We start from the raw sequence: 23985 nt of genomic DNA on the forward strand, positions 1-23985 counted from the left end.
CAAGACTCCAGATCGGTTTATATGGCAGCTATATCAGGTTATGGACCGATTTGAACCATAATTAGCACAGTTGTTGGATATAATTACAAAACACGTCCTGCAAAATTTCATCCCAATCGGATAAGAATTGCGCACTCTAGAGGCTCAAGAAGTCAAGACCCAAGATCGGTTAAATGGCAGCTATATCAAAACATGGACCGATATGGCCCATTTACAATACCAACCGACCTACACTAATAAGAAGTATTTGTGCAAAATTTCAAGCGGCTAGCTTTACTTCTTCGGAAGTTAGCGTGCTTTCGACAGACAGACGGACGGACGGACGGACAGACGGACGGACGGACAGACGGACGGACATGGCTAGATCGACATAAAATTTCACGGCGATCAAGAATATATATACTTTATGGGGTCTCAGACGAATATTTCGAGTAGTTACAAACAGAATGACGAAATTAGTATAACCCCCATCTTATGGTGGAGGGTATAATAAAAGGACCCAATCTTTTTTGTGGTCGAAGAAAATGTTGTTTAACATTTCATTGGCTATGGTCAAGTATTATTACATTTCCAATGCAAATGTTAAAATGTTTTTATTAAATAAGTCACGAGAATTCATTTTATTTTCGCAGTACCTCAATAATTCAAGAGTCTATGAGAAACCAGCCACATGTGTGTCGGTTTAAATTGGTATAAAAACCAACAAATTTGGAGTAGATGCAATTTGTTTTCAATGGCAAGAAAGTATCTGTGCCTAAAATTTAAGAGAATTTGGAAATTTTAAAAGAACGTTGAGTAAAGTGGTTCAATATTTTACATGTAAGCTGGAACGGAACATTATTCAACCACGGTACATATATAGTATGACTTTAGAATGCATATACATACAAAGTTGGTATATATTCTGTGAAACTGCCGCATTCATATTGTGCTCCTGTTTTTCAAGTTCACCCAGTTTCTGTAAGTTGAAATTCTCATAAGGCAAATTCCTGGATATAATCCTTAAGGCTGGTGCTATGTTCGAGTTTCAAATGGAAAAACTATCCTAGACTCCGACTCGAGTCTAATGGATTTTAGGAAGTCAAATCAGAAGACCGGCTTATATAAGAGCTATACCAAAACATAGACCGATTCAGTCGCCTGGATATCTGGGGCCAAATTAATCGACTTACATCCGTTTGGATGATTTATGAAAGTGTGCCATCACCCAGATTGTGGATAGTTTCTCATAAATTCGTGTATTTGAAGTACCATATGATTGGAAACCAAATTTCCGTTAAATCGGTGCATACATCTCTCAGGTGTGGCGATTTTAAAAATTATGGTCGGACCATAGCACCCACACTTTTTTTCTGCAGGGGGCCAAGGTTTACATATAGGTTGAATGGGTCACCATGAAAATTTGTGTTCGTTCATAGGCCAGTCTGGCCCATTGGAAAATCCTGGAGAGAAAAAGAAGCGTGGATGAGAAAAAGGAAATGAAAAGTTAGAAATGTGTGAAAATATAAGATAAAAGACAAGTAAAAGCGTGCTAAGTTCGGCCGGGCCGAATCTTATATACCCTCCACCATGGATCGCATATGTCGAGTTCTTTTCCCGGCATCTCCTCTTAGGCAAAAAAGGATAAAAGAAAAAATTTGCTCTGCTATTAGAGCGATATCAAGATATGGTCCGGTTCGGACCAGAATCAAATTATATGTTGGAGACCTGTGTAAAATGTCAGCCAATTCGAATAAGAATTGCGCCCTTTGGGGACTCAAGAATTAAAATAGAGAGATCGATTTTTATGGGAGCTGTATCAGGCTAGAGACCGATTCAGACCATAATAAAAACATATGTTGATGGTCACGAGAGGATCCGTCGTACGAAATTTCAGGCAAATCGGACAATAATTGCGAACTCTAGAGGCTCAAGAAGTCAAGATCCCAGATCGGTTTATATGGCAGCTATATCAGGTTATGAACCAATTTGAACCTTAATTGGCACAGTTGTTGAAAGTTATAATAACATATGTCATGCATAATTTCAACCAAATTTGATAGGAATTGCGAATCTCTAGAAGCTCAAGAAGTCAAGTCCCCAGATCGGTTTATATGACAGCTATATCAGGTTATGGTCCGATTTTAACCGGACATGACACAGTTGTTGGATATCATAACTAAATACATCGTGCAGAGTGTCATTCAAAATCGGATAAGAATTGCTCCCTCTAGTGGCTCAAGAAATCAAGATTCAAGATAAAATACGTCATACAAAATTTCAACCAAATCGGATAGGAATTGCGCCTTCTAGAGACTCAAGAAGTCAAGACCCAAGATTGGTTTATATGACAGTTATTTCAGGTTATGAACCATACTTGGCACAGTTGTTTGCAAAATACGTCGTGCAAAATTTCATTCCAATCGGATAAGAATTGTGCCCTCTATAGGCTCAAGAAGTCAAGACCCAAGATCGGTTTATATGGCAGCTATATGAAAACATGGACCGATATGGCCCATTTACAATCCCAACCGACCTACACTAATAAGAAGTATTTGTGCAAAATTTCAAGCGGCTAGCTTTATTTCTTCGAAAGTGCTTTGGACAGACAGACGGACGGACGGACGGACAGACAGTCTAGATCGACATAAAATGTCACGACGATCAAGAATATATATACTTTATGGGGTCTCAGACGAATATTTCGAGTAGTTACAAACAGAATGACGAAATTAGTATATCCCCATTCAATAGTGTAGGGTATAACAAGAAGAGGGTCGGGGGCAAATGCCTTTACGTCACACTCTCACATATATACATTCGTGAAGCATCAGTCAATTCTCATCTAAGTGTCTACTCGACGAAAGGCTTCCAGTGGTCTTGCTCGTCTACGAATACATGACTGTGTATGTCCGATTTCATGGCGTTTCCCGACGAAACTAACCCATCTTCGGAGAAAACCACTTTCATAAGATAAAAAGTCTGTGTCCATACAGACGGACATGAGGAGAGCAAGTTTTTGATCATCTCCCCCTCCTTCTTATCACAACAGCTTCCGTTGTAATCATTTTGCGGATTAACAAAAGCACAGCCTATCGAACAGTGCTGTTTTATAACTCCCGTAATATCGGAGTACTCAGTGATCTTTACTCAAAGGCCAGCAGTTCCTTCGTCCTCTTCCTGTCGACGGTGGGCCAGAGTGTCCTGGCAGGTTAGCATCCATCTCGCCACAGCCTCCACACTGGCCACTCCTCTATAATATTCAGTAGCAAAGGGTGATTTCTAAGATATTATATTTTTAGCAACAGCTCACGGACCTCTCATGTCCTGTTTCACTGTAAAATATCTTCAGTTTGGTCTATAACTTAACCATGAATAGTCTTACAACCAAACAACGCTTGCAAATTATTGAATTCTATTATCAAAACGAGTTCTCTATTAAGAAAGTTCATCGCGCGCTTCTTCCATTTTATGGTCAGTTTAATCGACCCACTGAAAACCACCAACAGGCTTGCGTAGAATGCGAACTGAAGAAAATATCGCCGCTGTAACGGCCAGTGTTAATGATTACCATCAATTATCGATTCGTCAGCGTTCGCAGCAATTGGGCTTCTGTAACTTAATAACGTGGAACATTTTGCGGAAGGATTAAGGTGTGCAGCCTTATAAAATGCAGCTGGTTCAAGAATTGAAGCCGAACGACCTTTCGCAACGTACAATTTTTGATGAATGGGCTCTTGGAAAGTTAGCCGAAGATCCACCTTTTATCGAAAAATTTTTGGCTCAATGGGTACTTATATAAGCAGGTCAGCCAGAAGCATTGCAAAATCTAAAAATGCATCCAAAAAAGTCTTAGTTGGCTGCTTTTTATGGGCTGGTGGCATCATTGGACCATACTTCTTCAAAGATGATGCGAATAGTAACATAACTGTGAAACTGTGAAACATAACTGTGGGCGCTATCGTGAGATGATATCCAACTGTTTTTTGTGCAAAATGCAAATTTTGACTTGCATGACAAGTGTTTTCAACTAGACGGTGCCACATACCACACAGCACTAGTAACAATGGTCTTATTGAGAGGCGAGTTCGGTGAACATTTTATTTCACGTTCGGGACCGGTCAATTGACAGCCTAGATCGTGCGATTTAACGCCTTTAGACTATTTTTTGTGATGTTATTTTAAAGCTCATGTTCATACAGACAAGCTCGCTTCAATTGACGCATTGGAAGACAACATTGCAAATGCAAATTTTGCCCATGAACATTCCACTAAGGAACAGGGACAAACTTCTCACATATCAATGAGTGCAGTCCGATTCAAGTTTTAAGCTTAATGATAAAGAGCCTCCTTTTTATTGCCGAGTCCGTACGGAGCGCCGCAGTACGACACCTCTTTGGAGAGAAGTTTTACATGGCATAGTACCTCACAAATGTTGCCACCATTAGGAGGGGAAAACCACCGCTGAAACATTTTCTTTTCTGATAGTCTGGCCAGGATGCGAACCAAGGCGTTCAGCGTCATAGGCGGACATGCTAACTTCTACGCTACGGTGGTCTCCAATTCGAAGACAACATTGAAGCTTTTATTCTTGAGATACCGGCCGAAATGTTGGAAAGAGTTTCCAAAATTGGACTAACAATTTTGCATGAAATAATCTTCAATCATTAATTTATATGGACCGAACTATCGATTCGAATAAAGATTTCATGCTTTTTTTATTTTCTTTGAAAAACCATACTATAGCTCTAAAAAAATAACCCTTTATAACAAGTGCTACATTTATTTACGCTCGCAGCGGAGGGTCGATTCCTGATATATTCGTCCGTCTTCTTTCCCGGTGACCCAAGTCAGTGCTTTGTCGTGAGCCCGGAGTCTATTCAAGGATTTCAATTACACCGCCACGAACTTCGAGCTTACTGTCCTTGAACCCAATGCCTTGAGGGTTGCCATATTGTCAGGATCTATATCCTGAATTTCAAAAAATCGCTTCTCGGAATTTCTTTCGTTATTGCATAGACCTCTGCTGACATACCGTATACTGTCCCGGAAGTCTCACTATAACATCGATGTTGAGCATTCTTGAATTAACCCCCAATTCAGCCCTGGATTCAAATCCTGGCGAAACCATCAGAAAAAATTTTCAGCGGTGGTTTTCCCCTTCTAATGCTTGCAAAATTTGTGTGGTACTTTGCCATGTTAAATTTCTCTCCAAAGCAGTATAGCACTGCGGCACGCCATTCATTCATTTAAAAAGGAGGCCCCTTAGCATTGAGCTTAAACTTGAATCGGACTGCACTCATTGATATGTGAGAAGTTTGCCCCTGTTCGTTAGTGGAATGTTCATGGGCAAAATTTGCAATATGGGTTCATCCTTGACCCATTTTTCTTAACCCATCTCAACAGTCTTCCTAGCGGCCCCTTTGCATGACCTTGCTGACCGTCGCCAAAAAATTGTCTCATATCATTATTACGACGTCTTTCGCATATGCTATCATTCTTGATGAGATCCAACAGGATTTCGTTTGTCACTAGGTTCCAGAGAATCGGCGTGAACACCCCTACCTGAGACGTTCGCCGTGGTAGCCGCCTTTAGACCACAATATCTACCAAGTTCGCGTTGATAATCATGGCACATAGAATACAATCCGTCCACCGTACTTTTCGAACCACTTCGTTAGGGCAGTCTTCACCGACATACCCTTGAAGTATGCATGTTGCTTCCCACGGAGGTTCTACGGCGTCCGTCCCACCTTCAGCTTTATCAGTCGTTCCAGTGTTTGGACTTAAAACGATGACAGACTGATGGGCCTGTAATCCTTCGTTGTGCTGTGGTTTATTTTTCCCGCCTTGGGGAAATGGACCAAAGTATCCTCCTCTCGGTATGCGGAACAATGTCAGGCTCGCCCTGAATTCCTCCATTCCAGCCATGGCAGAATAACTCCGAGAGATTTCTGAAGCATCGCTGGGGTGATCACGTCAGGTCTAACTGACATACATGGAATGGAATGTGTGCCTACACTATCTTCTCTTCATCGACAATGTTAACGACCCCATCGTTCCATAGATGCAGCTTCTTGAGTTTGCTATATCTTAATCGCAAACCTTCTCCTGGCTACCGGAGGTTAAACTCTATCGTCTGTGAAAAGTTCAGTTAAATCGTTTCAATCGTTTCTGAGTCTTTTCGGAACAGACAAAAAAACCTACAAACAAACATACAATGCGCAAAAATGATTTCCATATATGAGAACATCAAAAACGTACATATATGACGTCACATAATTTAAGCAGTGATGGATGGCTAAGGCCGCACCTTATTCAATCTAAGAATCTTATGAGAAACAAAGCAGTCCAAGATATTATTCATAAGTACATAGTATGTTACATACATATAAAGGCTGACTTTACACCCACCCTCGCATAGAAATTTAGTTTTTGGAATTCCACGGTACCTTTAAAAATGCGGCTCCAATTTCTGTGTTGTCTTCTTCCATGGTTTACGACTTAGTTTTTGTTATTTACACGAGGCCCGAATAAATCGAATGTGGTCACGGATTTAGCCCCCGCCGAAGAACTTGCTTCATAAATACCAATACATAGAAAAAAAGCAAGGGTCTTTGGGTGGGAGAAGTGACATCGTTCGTTAATGAATAACCATTTTTGTAGTTGCTGGCCTGTCAATGTATTCGAAGTAATTTCGTTGTTTTTTGACACGCCTCATGATGGATTTCTAGGCATCCTCGTATTTATGCACTTCATTTTGGTATCATATTTCGAATATCCCAATAATTTTTCTTTTTGGGGTACCTTCATGACTATGTGTATAAGTGCGCATGTGTGTGTGTGTGTGTGAGCGAGGGTGTGTTACGCTTCATTCATTCAAGTGGCACTGAAGGAGCTCAACACTGAAAGTCGAGTTCTTAAATTTAGTTTTAAACTGCCCTTCCGTCTGTCCGCCCTTTCCAAAGGCAAACTAAAAATAGATTATTAATTGCTGTTTTTTCTTTCGACATTTCCACAAAAGCCCCTTGAGAGTTTTAACACCCTTTTTATTAAGGCGATTGAGTGCCGCACATTGGGAGCGAGTAAGAAGGATATATGTATGTTTTCATCATATTTTCGAAAATGGTATAAAGCCTTAGCGAACCTATAAAAATATTCCAATAGGCTTCAACTATTAAATTTAATCCCGATGCCAATGTATTTTTGAGTCCTAGTGTGCCATACATAACATGGTGTTTTCATTGCTGACACTAAAGACCTAAATAGGTTTTTACCATATTACCAACTATTTCAAGAGATGTCCTTAGAGCAACACACTCATCAAGGACTCTTCACGGCAATGGCGCGCACACACACACACTCCCCGGTGAGTGGTTAAGACAATTAGACCTCACGCAGAAATCCCAGTCTTTCCCAAGACCCGTTTTGTTCTTTTGTGATTTTTTTCGCCCACATATGTTGACCACTGCTTGCCAAGAAATTCCTCTAGTTTGGAACAACCAAATGTAGAGGGAAGCGAACAAAACTGCCGACATAGCACGAGCGTTAAATAGTACATGCACAGCACGTTGACCATGTAAAAGGACTTCACAGCCAGTTTCTAATTGACTTTTGCGCAGGCGCTTCGTAGTTTTGCATTCGTACTACCTTCAGAAGTATTAAAAATAGCACGTACATCTTTTGAACAATACTGAGAAAAAATGCAGCTCATAGTACAAATGCCAATTAAGGACACATGTGTGTGCCACTTAGGAAACTGAACAGCAATACTTGAATTAACTACATTTTTAATTCGTTTCCCAAATTTCAGTTCGATAGAGAAAAAAATTTACATTTAAACGCATTCTCGCTCTCTGGTCCCATCAAATTAGATAGCAAAATTTTGCAAAGTTGCCACCTAAATCCCTATATAATTTTAGTGTCGTCTATGCAAGTACAGAACGATAACAGTCGTACAGTGTCATCTATAGATTACCCCAAACCACTCCGTGAATCACCTTCCATTTTGTTGCAAAGTTCTTCATTGAGCTAGTTTTGGTTTTATTTCTTCATTATTATATCCACCACCATAGGATATGAGCTATATTAATTTAGGCATTTTGTGCGCAACACATCGAAATATCGATTTCCGATCAAGTATAGGCCAACGTAGCGCAGTGGTTAGCAAGTCCGCCTATGACGCTGAACGCCTGGGTTCGAATCCTGGCGAGACCATTAGAAAAAAAATTGCTCCTAATGTTGGCAACAATTGTGAGATACTTTGCATGTAAAACTTCTCTCCAAATAGGTGTGGCACTGCGGCACGCCGATCAGACTCGGCTATAAAAAGTAGGCCCCTTATCATTGAGATCTTGAATCGGACTGCACTCATTGATATGTGAGAAGTTTGCCCCTGTTCCTTAGTTTTTATTGGCAAAATTTGCATTTGCAATTTTTGATCAAGTATATATATATATATACTTGATCGTTGTGAAACTCCAAGACCATGTAACGTCCCTCCGTCTGTTGTAGTCACGCTACAGCCTTTCAAAATTAAGACATTGAGCTGAAATTTGGCAAGGATTCATATGTTTTGCCGTAAGCAGATTATGTTCTCGAATGTGCCAAATCGGATCATATTTGGAAATAGCTATGATGTAAAGCGATTTAAGGTCTTAACCCCATAACAGGGGCTCAAATATAAGTTATTTAGCCTATTACGCAAACCGCCTGAGTTCGCATCCTGACAAGAACATCAGAAAATTTTCAGCGGGGGCTATCCCCCAACTGCTGGCGGGAAATTGACCATGAAAGTCGAATTAACTATCCGATTTGCTGAAAATTTAAAAGGTTAGTTGTACGAAGCCCCCAACATTCCCGCTTATTATGGAGCCGATCGGACTATATTGAGATATAGCTGCCACATAGACAGATTTCGCTGTAATTTGGAACATAAAGTTGTGCTAGGCCCCTCGATATCTGATCCGCATATGGCCAACAACAGATCATCTCTAGATTAAGAGTCATACAGAACGGTCTGCCAATTTAAAGTCTTAAGCCAATAACGCTTTTTTATTACCCGATTTCACTGAAATTTGAAACTGTGAATTGTAATATCCTACCCAAAAATAGTCGATATCGGATCATTTTTAGATATAACTTTAATATAGACCGATCTGCCGATTTAGAGTCTTAAGCCAAAAAATGCCACATAGAAGAATTTGGAATACCAGCGAGGTAGAAAAGTTGATGTAATTTGTACTGACTTCATCTAAGCTTTTGATAAGATGTCACACTCACAGTATTTCACTTTCAAAATTGCAGAATCTAGGTATCCATTCTAAGTTTCTACAAAAGATGTCAAAGTTGAAGGCCCTATTTTCAGATATGTGGAGTTACGCAGGGTAGCATCCTGTGGCCACTTATCTTTAAATTCTTTATCTATGGCATCTTTTCTTGTTTTTCCATGTCCTTTGTCTGCGAATGATTTTAATTTCTATGCTAGTGGAGTCTCCACAAGATACAAGTAATTTGCAGAATATTTAGGAACACTAAATCGTGTTGTACGATGCCAATGATCTTTTATCGAATCTTTGAAAATGATTTCACATTCTTATAACAGATCACTAACTCCACTTTAGGCTACTTTCAAAATACCTGGTACACCCGATACACTTATTTATTTGAACAAGTAAAAAGGGGTAAAGTTCGGCCGGGCCGAATTTTGGATACCCACCACTTTGTGTATACATGTAAGCCACCTTCCTCAAAATTCGGTGAAAAATGCATACCTTACGCCCCATAGCAGATATAGCGAAATATGTTCCGGTATGAAAAAATTAATATACCCCCATCCTTCGGTGGTAGGTGTGAAAATGCGTTTTATATTGTTTTTCTGTCTTTATTGATGTCTCAGATCGATCTGTGGTGTTTGTTTATCTATTTTTATACCCACCACCGATGGATGGGGGTACATACATTTGGTCATTCCGTTTGCAACACAATGAAATATCCATTTCAAAATTCTTGAGCTGAAACTTTTCACAGATTCTGTTTTGTCCATAAGCGGGTTAAGTTCGAAGAAGGGCTATATCGTACTATATCTTGATATAGCCTCGATATAGACCGATCCGCCTATTTAGGGTCTTACGCCCATAAAGGCCACATTTATTTTCCGATTTTGCCAAAATTTGGGACAGTGAGCTGTGTCAGGCCAGTCGACATCCTTCTTTAATTTGGCCCATAACGGTCCAGATTTGGATATAGCTGACATAAAGACCGATCTCTCGTTTTAAGGTCTTGAGCCCATAAAGGCGCATTTATTGTCAAATGTCGCTGAAATTTTTGACAGTGAGTTGTGATAGGCCAGTCGAAATCCTTTTCCAATTTGGTCCAGATCGGTCCGGATTTGGATATAGCTGCCATATAGACCGATCTCTCGATTTAAGGTCTTGAGCCCGTAAAGGCGCATTTATTGTCAGATGTCGCCGAAATTTTTAACAGTGAGTTGTGATAGGCCAGTCGAAATCCTTTTCCAATTTGGTCCAGATCGGTCCAGATTTGGATATAGCTGCCATATAGACCGATCTCTCGACTTAAGGTCTTGGGCCCATAAAATTCGGATTTATTTTTGGATGTCGCCGAAATTTGGGACAGTTATTCTTTACTTTGGCCTGGATACGTTAAGATTTGGATATAGCTGTCATATAGACAGATCCTTCGATTTAAAGTTTTTGGCCCTTTAAAGGTGCATTTGTTGTCCAATGTCGCCGAAATTTGAGACAGTAAGTTGTGTTAAGCCCCTTGACATCTTCTGCAATTAGGCACAGATCGGTCCAGATTTGGATATATCTGCCATATAGACCGATCACTATCGGTATTGACCCCATAAAAATGAAATTTGACACAGTGACTTATGTTAGGCTTTTCGACATATACGTTTCAGATCGGTCTATTTTTGAATATAGCTACCAAAACCACCAAAATGTTTTCCTTCAAAATTGAACAATGAATTAATTATGCATTTTTCACTGGACTATGTCGGAAGGTTGTTTACATATAAACCTGAGGTGGTGGATATCCAAAGTTCGGCCGGCCGAACTTAACGCCTTTTTACTTGTTTCTCCATCTTCTTCTCTTCTAATTTCTTCCAGAGTGAACACAATGGGCCCAAGGTCTTCGAGTCAAGCTGCTAGAAACCGAGGTTGCTAGTCGCGTGCCCACCTATCTAACCCAAACCTTTCTTCCAAAATAAATATAAAAACCAGTTTTTTCGTATTTTCCTTATAATTCGTAAATGTAAACAAATAGCTAACTACTTGAATAAACTCCCAAAAAAAATTTTTTTCTGATTCTCCAGTGTTTTGGTTGTCTCAAAATCTATAATATAAAAAACTCACCAAAGTCGACTTGTAGACCGATGGTATTAACATGGGACTTAGATGAAAGATGGTAGAGGTTCAGTTTGAATCTGATATCAAAATTTGCCACCACGTTTCAAGAGGGCAGGGGAGCCCCACACCCCAAAATAGATGAAAACCATTCTGGACTGAATGAAAAGTATTTGGGAATATAATACAAATATGGGGAGTGGCAGCACACCGAAACACCAAGTATCAGTGTGCTGCCACTCCCCAAATACCCCGCTCGCCTTAAAATTACCTTGCCTTAAACTTGCCTATTTTAACACTCATATATATTTTCAGGGTTAGGATACTTCGCCCTGAATTCGGATATCGAATTCGTGCCATTGAAGCCTATGACGCTGAACGCGTTCGAATCCTGACGAGAACATCGGACAAAGCGGTGTTTATCCCCTCCTAATGTTGGCGACATTTGCTTGGTACAATGCCATGCATGGTCATTTAAAAAACTTTCCCAAAGAGGTGTCACACTGCGGGACGCCGTTCGGACTCGGCTATAAAAAAAGTCCCTTATCATTGAGTTGATTCCCGGTGGTAATGTTCTTCCTTAGGGTAATGCTCTCATTAGAGGACGGATGGCACCTCCGACATTTCGACTCAAATATGGATATCAAATTCGTGCTGCACTTCCAAACCCTTTTAATTTGTGCCCCATATTGCCATGGCCGGTAAATATGAACCGTTTGGAGGATGTTTTGAGACTGGGGCGGCCAACGGCTCTTTGCACTGGAAATATCGATATCTATGGGTACTTGAACCCAAATCTTAATACCGTATTCGTTCTCTGGTCTCCAATATCTTTCATTTGATACCCTTATTGTGTCCATCGGACAACTTTCGGATATGGGTGGCGTTTTTGGGGTAAGGATCCGCCTCCACCCGATATCTAAAAATTAAATAGCCTATGTTTCCTTCCAGACAAACGTACACAATCTATGAAAATTTTAAGAAAATCGGTTCAGCCAAGTATCATATAGTCATAATGGGACTTATGGCGTTTTCGAGGGGTGGCGTGACCCCTTATACTTCGATCTGATTTTGTATGCCAGATTCGAAATCTATTCCCGAATACCTATTTGAGCCCAATATTGAAATGAACGTCTAATATTACTTAGCCTCAAATTTTAATACCATATTCGTATTCTACTCTCCAATACCTTTCATTTGATACCTATATTGTCCCGACCGGTATACTTTTGATTTTGGATTGTGTTTTTTTTTATCTATGCGGAACAAACAAACCGAGTTCCATTTTGGGCGTTTTTGTGGGGGTGGGGAGTCCTCCTATAATTCGACATGAATTTGTATGCCAGATTCGTTAACTACTCCCGCATACTTTTCATTTGATACTCATATTGTCTTTATCGGTCCACTTTTGATTTTGGATGGTGTTTTTGGGGTAACGGGGGAGAGTCCAAGTACTTGGACCCAACTTTTATTATGAAATTCGTACTCTACTCTTCAATACCTTTCATTTGAGTACCATATTGTCCCGATAGGTCCACTATTATTTTTGGGTAGTACCTTTGGGGTAAGGGGGAGGGTCCGCCCCCCTCCCGATATCAAAAAATTATATAGCCCATGTTTTCTTCCAAACCAACCTACACAATCTTTGAAAATTTCAAGGTAATCGGTTCAACCGGTTCAAGTTCTCAGTCACCATTTCGGGTTTCCAGTCACATTAGGGGTTTCCAAACTACATTTGGCTTGTTACCTAAATATCTAATGCCTTTATATATCCGATTTTTTATTTCGCACTGTTGTATTATGTTGTATGACCATATATTTCAATTTAACACTTAAAAATGCATTTTTAGACGGACAGATGTCTTAAGTCATATTCAAAACTTAATGCCATGCATTCGTTTTATTTAAAGTGGTATGTTTTAGAGTACGTAAAATGGGACATTAAAATATTTTTAATATTGTTTGTAATTGTTATTATAAATGTTTACGACGGCCTAGTCGTGCAAATCATTTATTTATGTTGAGACTTTTTTTTTTGAACAGCAATAAAAGCATCATTGCCGCGAGTCGCAATTCCATCGCTAGTTTTGTCGTTTTCCGTGTGCAAACATATCCAGCCATCGTCGCAACAACAATGTACCCATACCCTTATGAAAAAATGTGCAATTCTTTCACTCAATATATGAGCGAACATAAATTGTGTCGTGAAAACCAAAACATCTACTGGAATCTTGTAAGAGGTAGCCAAGTTGATGTAAAAACACGTCAAAAGTTGAAATAGAGGTACATATGTATATCTGAATAACGAATGAATGTAGAATTGTTTAAGTATTTTAATAAAAAATGTTAAATGTTCGCTTCCAACATCCCCATGGCCACCTTTTATATGCAAACTCTTATGCGAATGCAGCTACTTTATTACCAGAAAGTGATGTAAACTCAGCGAAGCGTTATCTTCAGATGTTCATTTTGTTGTTTTTGCAAGTGGCTGTAATTAAAATCCTTTGATTTTTCAATGTTGTCGTCATGCAACATTGCAAACGCTACTCAAACGAGTATTTGCCTCCGTTGAGGTGAAGAGGCGAATACTGTCTTCCCTTAACAAGCACTTACTGATGCGGGACACCAAATTTTTGCAGTCTTTTGCATTGATTTTTTTTTTTAAATCAATTTATGTACACGTAAGTACAATAGTGAATCTTTCTTTAAAATTTTTTGGAAACCAACCAGAAGTATGTGTGAAGACAGTATTTTTCACTAATAATTAAGGGTCCCTAAATCTGATCTTGTTCTATTTACGATTTAACGGATTGGGGCCTGAGTGATTTCCCTGGGTTTTAGTTAATTTCATAACCTTTGCTCCGCAGATAAAGATACAAGATTATGTAGAGATTTGGACCATGCTTAGAACCGATGCTTTTCGATGTCATAACGAAATTCTAGCCAATTCGCAATAAAAAAGGCTCGACTTTCTCAATATTTTTCAATATTGTACCTGCCACCATAGGAGTATACTAATATAGTCATCCCGTTTCTAACACTGAAATAAAACCTCGAAATATTGATCTGCGATCCCATTAAGTACATATATTCTAAGTCGATCTAGCCATGTCCGTCTGTCCGTCCGTCCCACCGTGAAAATAGCGATAGCGGTCGACGGCATAAATCTATCCGGCATTCGCGGCTAACAGAGACCGGTACTTAGGTAAGGACACAATACCAGACATGAACCAACTTGGGAGAGTGGCCCAGAGAACAATTAATAACAATTAGAGCGCACAACAAGCAGATTACTGGCTTAGGTGTATGCCCATTGTGGCATGGGGCGGATTAATATCCGCACCCTCTTTTTAACCTTAGTTTTAGTTTTAAATGACTTTTATTTCTATAAAATTAAACGCAAACAATCTGAAAACACCAAGCAACTGCAAATTTGCAAATTTGCCCATGAACATTCTACTAAGGAACAGGGGCAAACTTCTCACAGATCAATGAGTGCAGTCCGATTCAAGTTCAAGCTCAATGATTAGGGGCCTTCTTTTTATAGCTAAGTCCGAACGGCGTGCCGCAGTGCGACACTTCTTTAGAGAGAAGTTTTACATGGCATAGTACACTGCTGCGCTACGGTGGCTGTATCGTAATGAAATTTGGATTGGCGTAAAATGGACGACTGAAACCAGTTACACCAATTTTCCTGCCAGGTTTGGGGAAGATTGGATTGTCGAAAGGCGACAATTTTTTATAACCCAAAAATCAAACGAAAAAATTTCTCAAAATTCTTAGGAATGAGAATCCTGGGATCCGTTTTAATGTCTCGTTGCATTTTATGGTTTCTTTATTAAAAAAAAATAAATTTAAGGCAGTAGTCCTACTTATTTTGACAGCAAGTGCGATTTTATGCCAAAATCATTAAATCCAGCTTTCTTCGATAAATGGTCATAAAATATTAGGAAAATGATGGACATGTAAAGCGAGCGGGACAGGATGGGACACAAACGAAAGGTATTAGAGAGCATAATGCGAAAATTATATTAAAATTAGAGTAATTTACCGGAGAGAAGCCCCAATTCAAAATTATGGCCTAAATTGACCTGTATACCAAACGGAACAATATGGGATTCTAATGAAAGTTATTTGACCATGTCAAAAGGGGGTATAGCGCCATATAAACCAGGGCAGCTAGTATTAACTAAAAATTCATGCTTTTTTAAGGCTGCGTAGTATACATATTGTAAATTCATTAAGTTAATATCGACCAATTCACACTTACCTGGACGCAAGGTTGGTGGGAATTGGTCGATATTAATTGTACTATGCACAATCTCTGCTAAAATAAAGTATATGAAAAAAGCAAGCATTGAACTTTCAGCCGGTAGACGGGAGGACCCAAGAAAGCCGTTTAGTGCTGATGAGGGGCCCTGGCCAACCTCCGAAACGTCCATAATGGTGTGTTTGTTCTGGGTCTGATCAGCTTGTGTGTCTGGCAATTTCTTTCCTGTATTCACTAATAAAATTTCATTCTAGTGATATTCATTCTCATGGTCAAACAGTCCGATTATCTCACATTTGGGAGGCCAGGCCGTACTTTGGATACCCACCACCTCGGGTATATATGTAAAACACCTTTCGTGAAAATCCGGTGAAAAATTCTAACTTATGCCCCATGGCAACTATATCGAAATATGTTCCGATTTGGACCAAATACTAATAAACACAAGTCATTGTTCAATTGTGTATAACAAAATATTGGTCTTTTTAGTAGCAATATCTAAAAATAAACCGATATGAACCATATACGACACGTATGTGAAAGAGCCTAACCTAAGGCACTATGTCAAATTTCAGTCAAATCGGATTATAAATGCGCTTTTATGGGGCCAAGACTTTAAATCGGTATATATGGCAGCTATATCCAAATCTGGACCGATTAGGCCCAAATTGAATAACAATATCGAAGGGCCTAATTTAACTCATTTTCCCAAATTTCGGCGATATCGGACAATAAAAGCGCTTTTTTTGGGCCCAAAACCTTGAATCGAGAGATCGGTCTATATGGCAGCTATATGCAAATCTTGATCGATCTAGGCCAAATGACAGAAATATGTCGAGGGACTTAAATTAACTCACTGTCCCAAATTTCGGCGACAGTGGAAATTAAATACGCCCTTTATGCGCCCTAAATCCTTAAATCGAGAGATCGGTCTATATGGCAGCTATATCTAAATCTAGACCGATCTTAGCTAAATTGAATAAGAATGTCGAAGGGCCTAATATAACTCACTGTCCCAAATTTCGACGATATCGGACATTAAAAGAGCCTTTTATGGGCCCAAAACCATAAATCAAGAGATCGGTCTATATGGCAGCTATATGCAAATTTTGATCGATCTAGGCTAAATGACATAAATATGTCGAGGGACTTAACTTAACTCACTGTACCAAATGTTGGCGACATTTGAAATTAAATGCGCCTTTTTAAGGGCCCAAATCCTTAAATCGAACGATCGGTCTATATGGCAGCTATATTTAAATCTAAACCGATCTGCGCCAAATCGAAAAAAGATGTCAAAGAGCCTAACACAACTCACTGTCTCAAATTTCTGCGCTATCGGAGAATAAATGTGCCTTTTATGGACCCAAAACCTTAAATTGAGAGATCGGTCTCTATGGCAGCTACAACTAAATCTGGGCCGATCTGAGCCATATTGTGTTTAAGGGCCTAACGCAACTCACTGTCCCAAATTCCAGCAAAATCGGATAATAAATGTGGTTTTTATGGGCCTAAGACCCTAAATCGGCGGATCGGTCTATATGGGGGCTATATCTTAGATTTTTACGCCGATCAAGAGTATATGTACTCTATAGGGTTGGAAATGGATATTTCGATGTGTTGCAAACGGAATGACAAAATGAATATATCCCCATCCTTCGGTGGTGGGTATAAAAAAGATGAAATCAATGACCAAACTTACAAGCAACCATATCGAATAAAAAAAATTATGTTGTTGAAAAATTAATTTAATTGCATCGATTAATTTCGCGATTGGGGGGTATACTATTGTAATTTCGTCATTCTCCTCTCCGTTTGTAGCTCCTCGAAATATCCCTCTGAGACACCATAACGTATATATATACTTGATCGTTATGTCATTTTAAGTCGATCTAGCAATGTCCGTCCGTCTGTCTGTCTGTCGAAAGCACGTTAACTTTCGAAGGAATAAAGCTAGCCGCTTGATATTTGGCACGAATATTAGGTCAGTGGGGATTGAATATAGGCTACATCGGTCTATGTTTTTATATAGCTGTCATATAAACCGATCTTGGATCTTGACTTCTTGAGTCATTATAGGGCTCAATTCTTATCCGATTGGGCTCAAATTTTGCATGAGGTGTTGCGTTATGATTTCTAACAACTGTGTTAAGTGTAGTTTAAATCGGTTCATAACCTGATATGGCTGACATATAAACTGATCTGGGGTCATGACTTCTTCAGTCTCTACAGGACCCAATTCCTATCCGATTTGCATTGGGTGTTGTGTTATGACTTCCAACAACTATGCCTGCCGCCATATAAACCGATCTTGAACCTTTACTTCTTGAGCCACTATAGAGCGCAGTTCTTATCCGATTTGGCTGAAATTTCGTACAACGACTTCTCTCATGACCTTCAACATACGTGTCAAACATGGTCTGAATCGTCCTACAGCCTGATACAGCTCCCATATAAACAGATCTCTCTGTTTTACTTTTGGAGCCCCCCAAGGGCGCAATTTTTATTCGAATTGGTTGAAATTTCACACAACGACTCTACTATGGTCTCCAACACTCAGTTCAATCATGGTCCGAATACGTGATATTACAGCTCCAATATCATAAGAATCCATTCCTTTTATCATATCATTGCATAAAAAAGATACCGGGAAAAAAAACTCGACAATTGCGATCCTTGGTGTAAGGGTATATAAGATTCGGCCCGGCCGAACTTAGCACGCTTTTAATTGTTTTTTTCTGTGTATGCATACTTATGAACACGTGTTGATGCTTGCAATGATAACAAGGAGATAGACTGACTGGGCATCATAGCATACCGCTGGTGGAGTAAAATGAAGAACTCTGCTTTGTTTATTTACTTTTTCAAAGAAAAGTCTTGGAAAAACGCATTAAGGCAATTTTCTAACGGCACGAAAATACCTATGCTTCAACAAGCCTAACATCGTGTCCTATGACGATATACAAATGTATGTGATGTACCAAATTAATTTTCATAGCAATATGTAATATAATGGGGTTATCTGCGTCGCATACATCAATCGACAATCAAAGTTCACAATCAACTAAAAGATCAACTGCCGCCGACCGATTGACTGACATTTACCTTTTTCATTCGAAGACTCAAATGTCAATGCTGAAACACGTTGCTGTATTTTGTACTGAACTTCCTTAAAATCGACTTGCTTTCATAAACAAAGAATAAATCTCTCTCTCTCAAATAAAAATCAACTTTTAATAACCAATCATTTATTCTTCAATAAAAGCAGCTGTAAATTTTAGAGTCTTAATCCATCTTTTGAAACAAGATAAGCAATAACAATATGTTCCCCAAGTGACATCTTAAGCTCAGCCTGTTTTCGAGGTAAATGAAATAGGAGAAGAAATAACTTCCAAATGTTCACATCCGCTAAATCAGACAAAGAAATGAAACATGAAGTGCAACTCCTTCTGACTGCCAGTACGGGTCACATACACTGCAGGTGTGCAATAGTCTTCTCTTCTATTTCTTTCCCAAAGCCCACTGGGTCGTCTAGTCTGGAACCATCCGTATAGAAGTCTACATAGCCCTAATTACCAGGCATATTGTTGTTCCAATCGCTTCTATCAGAAAAGGTGGTACAGTACTTTTTATCAAGTAATGTCCAATCCACACTGTCTGGTACATCAGCATCAATTGTGTATAGTATAAGACAGAGTCCGTAGTCGCCGCATGACTCATGAGAAAGCTCCCTTACTCACAGCAGTTAACGCAGCAATCTCTCAAGCCACAAAGTCCAGAGGCATTAAATTCAGTATATCAGACGGCGCCGTCCTCAGTGTGGCTGTGATGCATAAACAATCTATCCTTGGGATCCGGTTAAATATTGAGTAGTAGGTAGACTTTTAAAGCTCCGTCCATCTGACCAAAACACCATATAGCATTATCAATCCCATGGCAGCCGGTTGTACGTACCGGATTGGCCCGCTGGAGATTTTCATCGGTAAGGACTGCCGCCTCAGTGTACAACAACCATATAGCAATATATGTCAGACAACTGCAGTATACATATATATGAAGATGAATATACATCAAGATCCATGGCGGATTAAACACCAATGGCTCACTTGCAAGTGTATAGGACAAGCGTTGCTTTTCTTGCTCTTTCCAATTTGTTAGATGTGAAGTTCAACTTCCTACCCAGCAAAACACCCAGGTATATTGTACTTTCCTTAAATGCAACGTTCTTTCCTTGTATCTCCTGCTTAAAAGAACATATTCCTTATTCGACGAAATTATGCATAGACCTCTTTCGGTAGCCCACTTCTCTGTCGTACGTAGGGCTTCCTGAAGTATATCTCTAAAAATACAGGGTAGGTCGTGAATGGCTGTTTCGGTAGCCTCGCCCTTACTATATGAATACTGTTGCCGAGACTAGAGATCTCCAGGAATTTTTGTTCTTACTATGTTTCTATCAGCATTTTTAGAATCTTTTGCATAAAGGATGACAGACTAATGGGACAAAAATCTTTCTCTTTCGTTTCGTTTTTGACTCTCCATCTTACAGGATGGATGCTGAAGCAAGTGAGTTTATCTCCCTAAGCCAAAGAGCCAGAATACGACGGCTGCTCTATAAATTTCTGGCCTAGGCAACTCAAAATTTTTTGACGTTCGACCAGTGCAGTAACTGGAAAAAACTAATTTGATAACAAGTAAGAGCGTGCTAAGTTCGGCCGGGCCGAATCTTATATACCCTCCACCATGGATCGCATTTGTCCAGTTCTATGCGCGGTATCTCTTTTTAGGCAAACAAAGAATATTGAATAAGAGCTGTTGTGCTATTGGAGCTATATCAAGTTATAGTCCGATTCGGCCCATAAATGAATGCTGAACATTGTAGATGTCATTGTGTAATATTTCAGTTCATTCGGATAAGAATTGCGCCTTGTAGGGGCTCAAGAAGCAAAATCTGGTGATCTGTTTATATGGGAGCTGTATCAAGCTATTGATCGATTCAGACCATATTAGACACGTATGTTGAAGGTCATGAGAGAAGCCGTTGTACAAAATTTCTCCCAAATCGGATGAGAATTGTTCGCGGAAGAAGCACTTCGTAGCAAATGGTCGGCTGTTTCTTCGGCAAAACTTATCATATCTGAGAGGTACACCACAATTTGATTGTCTGAATTTTTGGGGGAAATTCGAAAAACGAATAAAACAGGGGTCCGTTTTGAGCCCCTTATACTTCAGTCTATATATAAATGATATATTTGATACAATCCCTGGGATCAGCAGTCACTTATATGCAGACTATCTACAAATTATATTTTCCTCTTCAAAGGATAATATCCGTGGCGTAATAGCTAACATCCAAGCATGTCTGAGTAGAGTTGAGGATTGGTGTACTGAAAACTTCATTTCCCACAACATAACTAAGTCCAGAGTAGTAGAATTTAATGTATGTTCATCTGAGGTAGCTGACATCCATATAGGTGATATAGGTGGTAATGTTATCAATTATGTGGACAATATGAAGACATAAGGAATTTGTATTCGTCATATCTTACATAGAATTACTTTTTGACTAACCCGGCTATACGGTATTGGCTGTAATTTGACCCTAATCATGCGAACGATTTCAGCTCGTGATTTTTTAGTGCCTATTATTTTGTTGTTGTTGTTGTTGTAGCAGTTTATTGTGTACTATCTTTCGTCTGCTTGATTCTGTTGAGTGTCAAGACCCAGGAACTCCGCGACTAAGATGGGGTGCGTCCACAGGGATCTGGGTCTGAGTCGAGTGGGTCTGGCCGGGCAGTTAAACAGGTGACGTGTATCGTGCGGTCCCTGGTTACAGTCGGGACATACATCTTGCACGTCGGCATCAATCCTAGCTCTGTGGGAATTGAGGCGGCTGCATCTGCCGGAACGTAATTGAGCCAGAATCACTCTGGTTTGCCGGGGGAGGTCGATTTCTTCGTGTGCAATGGGTGGCGGTCGTTCTCCAAGGACTACATTCACCCGGTAGCCAGTTAACGCGTCTGCTACCGTGTCTGCATGAATGTTGTTCAGACCCGCTTGATATGCCGCTTGATCTTGAGGTTCTCTCTTGTAGCGCTGGACCTCACGCTCTAGATCATGTAGATCTACCTTAAGGCTTCTGGGCGGTGGGTATCTATCCACAAGATGATGATTTGGATGATTTCTGCGATAACAGCCCAAAAGGTATTGCTTAGACAGCATGTAGTTATGTCTTCGCACTGGTAGGATCTTTGTCTCCTGGTGGAGGTGGTCCACATGAGAATTAAGGAGGCAGCCCGTCGCAGTTCGGAGGGCGGCATTCTGACAGATCTGAATATTATTCCACTGCGTGTCACAAAGCTGACGTGACCACACTGGCGCTGCATAACTTACCACAGACCGGCCAATTGCTTTGTACGTGGACAACAAGGTTTCTTTGTCTGCACCCCAAGTGCTGCCAGCGAGTGACTTGAGGACCTTGTTTCTACTTTTGACTTTATTGCAGATTGCTGTGGCATGTGGGGAGAAAGTGTAAGAGCTGTCAAATGTGACGCCAAGTATTTTGGGACACTTGATGGTCGGAATCAATTCTCCATCGACCATCACAGTCAGCTCAGAATTCACCTCACGCGTATTTGTAGTGAACAGTGTGGCTGAAGATTTGGTGGCGGATATCTTCAGATTTCTTGCAGCGAAATATGAGGCAAGCTCGTTGAGGTAGACGTTCAACCTATCGCAGATGTCATCAATAGGTGGGGGGCCTGATGCCAAGATCGTACAGTCGTCCGCATATGATACGATCTCTATGCCGTCTGGAGGAGGTGGGATGGAGGATAGGTAGAGGTTAAACAGAGCCGGAGATATCACCCCGCCTTGGGGAACTCCCTGTTTCACTCTACGGTGTTTTGACTTCTTATCCCTAAATTCCACAAATGACTGGCGGCCACACAGATAATTCGCGACCCAACGTTTAAGGCCTGGCTGGAGGGACGTGTTGGCGATGTCCTCAAATAATTTGGCATGGCTGACCGTGTCGAATGCCTTCGATAGGTCCAATGCCACGAGGACCGTCCTATCACATGGCCTGGGTTGATTGAAGCCACGGCAAATGTGTGTGGTGATGGCATGCAAAGCTGTTGTTGTGCTGTGCAGTCTCCGAAATCCGTGTTGATGCTCGGCGAATGGAAATTCTCCTACGAGGCTCGGGAGGAGTAATGCCTCAAGCGTCTTAGCCACTGGTGAGAGAAGGGAGATCGGTCTGTACGACTCCCCCAAACTCGGGTCTTTACCAGGCTTCAGTAGCGGGATCACTCTGCCCATTTTCCAGACATCGGGAACTATAAGAGTGTTCAAAGACAGGTTAAGGACAGGTAAGGTACTCAACTCCAGGTAAATCCAGATTCTTCAGCATCAATGTAGAGATTCCGTCGGGGCCCAACGCCTTGGAAGATTTGGCGCCACGGATGACATTCGTAACTTCGCCCACGGTAAATTGTGATGGCTGTTCATCGGCTCGGAGACCACGAATACGGCGAATGGCTCTCCTCCTTGCCCTGTCTCTCTCGAGATGCACGATAAATTGACGGTTGAACAACCTGGCGCATCTCTTCGGATCAGTCACGGTTAACTCGCCAAAAGTGACTGAGGTCCTGTCGTCCCGTCTACCGGGGTTCGAGAGAGACTTAACAGTGGCCCACAATTTGCCTGCACCGGTGCCTAAGTTACATTGCTCCAAGTGTTCCAGCCACAAATTCCGCTTATGTTCGTTGACTACCCTGTTTATTTCCAGATTCAGCTCGCTGATTCTGGGGTTAGCGGGGTCCATAGCACGAATCCCATCACGCTCGTCTGCGAGTACCACTGCTTGCGCCGGGAAATTGGGTCGCACTTGCGGTATTCGACCGGCTGGTATAAAGCGAGCGGCTGCTGCGTTGATGATGTCTCGGAATTTCCTCTCGGCCACAAGCACATCAGAGGGGGGTGGCAGTTCATTGAAGCGGCGATTGGTATACTCTCTGAAGCCAGTCCAATTGGCCTTCTTGTAGTTGATGAACGTTCGGCGCTCAGAGGTTATGAAGTCGGGTGGTCGGTCGATGGTGAGGATTATGGGGAGGTGGTCTGACCCCAAAGAGATGACGGCTTGCCAGGATACGTCACTCAGGAGATCAGGGGATGCGATTAAGATGTCTGGCGAGCTGCTGCACCTCCTCGTAATCCTAGTGGGGGCATCCTCATTCACCGTGCAAAACGTGGAGCTATCTATCTGCTCTGCCAAAGCTATGCCACGCTGGTCGTTGCCTAGGGGAGAATGCCATGACGAGTGATGTGCATTGAAATCCCCCAGAACCAGACGACTATGGCCAGATA

The 23985-nt window shown here is 40.8% G+C and overlaps 1 protein-coding gene across 3 annotated transcripts in view; it reads left to right on the forward strand.

The window, feature by feature from the left end:
• Positions 1-767: 767 nt before the first annotated feature.
• LOC106083298 (odorant receptor 42a-like) overlaps positions 768-23985 on the forward strand; it is a 46985-nt gene continuing 23767 nt past the window's right edge. For 2 of the 3 annotated variants that reach the window (XM_059369371.1, XM_059369373.1), the window contains exon 1: positions 768-850. The gene's annotated coding sequence lies outside the window, so the exon portion shown is untranslated. Of the gene's footprint in view, positions 851-18896; positions 18985-23985 lie in introns of those variants that run through there. The other variant, XM_059369372.1, reaches the window with a different exon arrangement.

This window comes from Stomoxys calcitrans, chromosome 5 (genome assembly GCF_963082655.1).
Source record: "Stomoxys calcitrans chromosome 5, idStoCalc2.1, whole genome shotgun sequence".
Classification (NCBI taxonomy): domain Eukaryota; kingdom Metazoa; phylum Arthropoda; class Insecta; order Diptera; family Muscidae; genus Stomoxys; species Stomoxys calcitrans.